General features: G+C 43.3%; 1 pseudogene; it reads right to left on the bottom strand.

Moving 5' to 3' along the window:
- Positions 1 to 259: 259 nt before the first annotated feature.
- LOC126105442 (5S ribosomal RNA) lies at positions 260 to 377 on the bottom strand (annotated as a pseudogene).
- Between the last annotated feature and the right edge of the window lie 5261 nt (positions 378 to 5638).

Raw genomic sequence — 5638 nt, 5'->3', positions numbered from 1 at the left:
CAGATATCAAAGCGAAATTTTTGGTAAATAGAACAATAGTACGCAGAGGGATGCGTAATTCATACTCACTCCGTCTTCAAGCCACGAGTGACCTACCGGGACCATTCGACCGCCGTGTCGTCCTCAGTGCGGATGGGAGGGGCGTGGGGTCAGCACACCGCTCTCCCAATCGTTATGATGGTATTCTTGGCCGAAGCCGCTACTATTCGGTCGAGTAGCTCCTCAATTGGCATCACGAGGCTGAGTGCACCCTGAAAAATGGCAACAGCGCATGGCGGCTTGGATGGTCACCCATCCAAGTGCCGACCACGCCCGACAGCGCTTAACTTCGGTGATCTCACGGGAACCGGTGTAGCCACTGCGGCAAGGCCGTTGCCACGTAATCTATACATATTATCAAAATGTATTTATTATGTTCCATATTTCAATCAAACGTGATACTCTTATCACTTACTGTTTGCAAAGAATCAGTGTGGGATTTACTACCAGTCAAAGAGTGAGAAAGAAGCGTAGCTCACAACGCACAAATAGCCAGAATGCAGTCATCCAGTATTTGAGGATGAGAGCGCTTAGTGACTTGCAACAGACTTTAGACATAATTTTGAACCTTTACGAAACATTTCTCGCTGACAGCCCTCACAGAATTATGAAAGAGAAGAAGTTTCTCGCTTACTATATTTTCGCTGTTCATGGAGTAAAAGTACCGCAAAAGTCACGTAGTTTCAGTTTATTATTTCTTTACTACTAACAGTATTCTACCAACATTTTGCAGACAGCTCACGTGTACCACTGAAGGTACCAGCAAAATTATATCACTCTAAGAGACGTAGTTTTGGAGATACGACAATAACAATTGGATGCATGAGAAACTACCGAATCATGCATAACATTTTAGTGTATTAATTCTTTATTACTTGATATAAAAGTTTTCTGGGTTTGGTACAGCGTCATAATGTAAAAAATTACTGCTGCTATAGAAAAACCAACGTTTCGGCCACGATTGCAGCGGCCTTCTTCTTTATTAATATTTGTATTTCACAGACAGTACTCACATATACCACTGGAAATACCTCAAAAATTATGTCATTGTACGGCATAAAATGTAGGAGACATGACGTAAAAAATATGGAGCTGCGTGAAAACGAAACTACACGACGAATTTCGATACAGACACAGATAAAATGTGTACAAATATGTACGGAATATGTTACATGTACAAAGGGCGTTCAGAACGTTTTGCACAGTCGTCACTAATTTTTTTTTTATTTTTAACAGGAGCAGAATGAAATTTTTTGTGAACATACTTGGACCGTTTAGCTATACATTGAGCCTACTCAATGTAGCTTCTATCAGCTTGACGCATCTGGCCCAACGTTCTTTCCATGATGTAAATGCAAATCGGTAAAATTCTGGTGATTGACACAGGAAATACGGTCTTCCTCACTATCATATGTTCAGTTGGGCCTTCAGACGACCAAAGAGGTAAAAATCAGAAGGAGCCAAGTCCGGACTGTAGGGAGGATGAGGAACAACTTTCCAACCCATTTTCTTGATTTTCTCCTGCGTCATAAGGACTGTATTGGGTTTGGCATTGTCGTGGTGTAGTCTGTCGAGTTGACCCTGAAGGTTGTGGTCTGTGGTTCTTGATGGAACGTTGTACCTTTTCCAATGACAAACAGCAACGGTCCCGGCTAATTGTGGAGCCAGGTTCCAAAAAGTCAATGAAAATGACACCACACTCATCCCAGAAGAAGGAAGCCATCACCATTAGGCCTACTGTTCGTGAAAGTCTTGGTTTCTTCTTCCGAGGGGAATCCGAATGATGCCACTGCAGGGACTGGGTTTTGCTCTCAGGTTCGGGCAGAAACAACCATGTTTCATCCTGGGTAATTATGCCGTCAAAACACTGTTTTCACTCTTTAGTCAAGGTCTTCATGAGACCCTCGCACACATTCTTCCTCATCGTTTTCATTTCTCTTGTCAATAATCTAGGCACCCAACGTGCACAGACTTTTCTGTACCCTAGTGACTGTACCAGTGATATTACACTACCCAATGACAAACGAGTCATTTCAGCAAGCTGTCGTGACGTCACACATCTGTTATTTTGGATGATTTGATCAATGGTCTCCTTATTCATATCACACACTGCCATCGATGGTCTACCGCATCGTGGATTCTCCAGTAGAGAGAAATCACCTTCCTTAAACCTCTGCAACCACCGATGGATACTGCTGCGATCCACTGTGTCCTCCCCATAAACAGGGAGCAACTTCCTGTGAATCGATGTGGCAGAGGCATCGCCGGTCTTGAAGAGGAACTCTATCACCGAGCGTTGTCGCAAGCGTCCATCTACTTCACGGTCCATTATGGCTCACCTGTAAATAAAAGAAAATACTTTTATACACTAACTTGTAGCTAAATGTTGCAAGTATGTTCACAAAAAAATTCAGTCTCCTCCTGCAAAAAATAAAAAAAATTAGAGACGACTGTGCAAAACTTTTTTAACGCCCTTTGTATATTACATGGAACACGAGCGCACGCGGGTAAAGCAGTGGGTAAAACGCTCCTCCTATTCTCGTGGGTCGATTTGAAAATAATTTGATAAACATATCATTCACTATCCGAAAAGAAAGTCTGTGGGGGTAAGCACCAGCAACTTCCTATTGTGGTGGAAGTGATAACATGGAGAGAGCTCGTGTGAGGGGGCGGGGTGAGGACGGAGAAGAAAATGGACAGCCTGAGAGGGGAAGAAAGAGATGGACAGAGAGCGGGAACGGTCAATAGGCAGAGAAAGGGAAAAGTCCGAGATGGATAAAGACGTGGGTAAAGGAGGAGACGATCAGAGAAAGGAAAGAGGAAGAGAAAGACAGAGAGGAGGATATGACAAGCGGGAAAGGTGACGAGGAGACGGAGAGGAGGAGGTGGGCAGAGATCGAAAAGGAGGAAATGGTGGGTTGATAGTTCATTGGAATAAATAAACACCTGGACAACGCTGGGCATTCAGTTGCTTTTAGTGTGTAGTACATACTCCAATATCTATTATAACCAATATACTGATCCATGATATTTGTAATCGAACAGTGTATTTTTGGAGGTATTAGAACTTTCTTTACGAGAAGAGTACAGTGATATAGTGCTTGTTATTGATGGCTTTAAAACTTTTTGAAAAATTATCTTAGAGATGATTAACAACTGAGAGATAAGGCATTCGATCCCGTAATACTGATGGAAGCACCACCAAGCGAAACTCCCAATCCGGACTCCGTTGTTATACCAAGCATCCCGACTTTTTAGGTTCTAGGCGCTTCAGTCTGGAATCGCGCGACCGCTACGGTCGCAGGTTCGAATCCTACCTCGGGCGTGGATGTGTGTGATGTCCTTAGGTTTAGTTAGGTTTAAGTAGTTCCAAGTTCTAGGGGACTGATGACCTCAGCTGTCAAGTCCCATAGTGCTCAGAGCCATTTTTGAACCGACTTTTTATTGTTTTTACTAATAAGAGTCGTACAGCAACTGCCTATTATCATACACTGATTGAAATTGAGTGTCTTACACCATGAACATCCTCTGGTTGGCCATCATAGCCTGGATAATTTAGAGGGAAGCCCAGTGCAGTTTTTTTTTCGGCCGACGCTACTACACTGATACGTGTTTCCGCCCCTGTGGGACGTGGTGATCAAAATTCCACCAGCTTTTGGACGTTGGGGGTGGTCGAATCATTGGCACGAGGGACAAGGGAGGATATATTGGAGAGTCAGATTAGAGGCCATAGGAGAGGGAGTGTTCATTGCGGTTGACAAAGCATAGTTTCTAGTAAGGTCGAAGCGGAGTGCGACAGTGACGTTGTCTGGCCGCGGTGTAGGTGAAACCAATTCAATTGACGGATATTTTTGCCTGCCATCCGATTCCTCTGTGACAGCTCTAGAGTCATTCAAAGTAAGTCTACGGTCAGTAGCGCGTAAACACGCAGATCATGCAATGCTTGTTCGAAGTAACTTTAACCTACGAAGTGCACACTGTCGTGGTTAAAGATTCATTGCAGAGGATACAGGCAGAGAGTCGTGCGAAATATTATTTAGCACGTTTTCTGAAAACTGTCTTGAACAGCTAGCTCGGCAGCCCACATGCAGTGAATATATCTTAGACCTTGTAGCTACAAACAGGCCGGATCTTATGGACAATATCAGTATAAAAAAGGGACTTAGCGATCATGATGTCATTATAGCAACTACGGTCACGGAAGACAACAAATTAGTCAAGAAGGCTAGGAGGGTTTTTTTGCTAGACAGAGCAGAAAAAAATGGTTCAAATTGCTCTGAGCACTATACGACTTATCGTCTTAGGTCATCAGTCGCCTAGAACTTAGAACTAATTAAACCTAACTAACCTAAAGACATCACACGCATCCATGCCCGAGGCACGATTCGAACCTGCGACCGTGTCGGTCGCTCGGCTCCACACTGTAGTGCCCAGAACCGCACGGCCACTCCGGCCGGCAGACTGAGCAGACGAGTTGTTAGCATCTAGCGGGTTAACTTGTAATACCGAAAATGCAAATAAAATACCTTCTACACCATCCAAAATTTTCGCCGTTTAATATCCATTGATAACTTGTGCTGTACTTTTGATTCTGAAGCTCTAAGCTTTATTGCAGAAACTATGTTTAATACGTAATCGACATAATAGTGTATTTATTTCTGACTGTACATGACTGATTGTAATTATAAATATTGTAAACTGCTGGGTAGTAGCCAAGTAATGTATCGATAGCAAAGACGAAATGATAGATGTGCCGCTGTTTATCTCCGCGTGTGGGGGGGTCTCTGTCGCATAGCGGGCAGCGGGGAGGCAGAGCAGCTTGCATTATGAAGGAGTGGGGAAGTGTTTGTTGGGCGCTCCAGCCGACGAGGTGTGCAGTTATGCTCGCATCAATGTAGACGCGCCTGAATCGTTACTCCGCAAGTATTGAAAGCACGGTAGGAGTGGAAAGGCGGAGAAAACTGCAACTCTAACTATTGCGTCTCCCATAATTATCGGTGGCTCTGGAGACGACTCTGGGTTGTCGTCGAACAGCAGCAGCAGCAGCAACAACGGCAGCTCAGCATTGTCGTCGGCTACATTCTTCGCCGTCCGCACAGCTACAACTTCGTAAGTCTGTTAAGTGAAAAATTATAAACTTACGTAGGCATTATCCAACAACATTTCCTTCATGAAGTATGGCTAGGCTGAATAACAAACTACAATAGTTAAAACTTGTGGGACACCTGTGTTGTCATTGACCTCAGACATTATTGCCGATCAGTGTCCCTTTCCTTTCCATGCAATCACCGAGTGCCGTGAGAACATGAAAATTGCCTAATTATATGCTGCCAGTTTTATATGTTTTCTAATGACCAATTTCAGTCTAAATTTTCTACCTCAGTAACCGTTCATTCTTCTATTGCATAACAGAGGCTACTTAAGGTAACGTAAAATTTCACTGGAAAGTTTAGTAAGTGAAGATAAAGCACAAATAATAGTGCGCAATTTCGTTTATTCTGTATTAGGTTAGCGAGTGACTTCCGATGGCTTGGTATGTATTTTATTGTTGTTATTTCAAAAATAAAATCAATCGATCATTTGCTTAAAGTAAATTCAG

Source organism: Schistocerca cancellata, chromosome 1 (genome assembly GCF_023864275.1).
Source record: "Schistocerca cancellata isolate TAMUIC-IGC-003103 chromosome 1, iqSchCanc2.1, whole genome shotgun sequence".
In the NCBI taxonomy this organism is placed as follows: Eukaryota; Metazoa; Arthropoda; class Insecta; order Orthoptera; family Acrididae; genus Schistocerca; species Schistocerca cancellata.
This window is presented reverse-complemented; position numbering and strand designations above follow the sequence as displayed.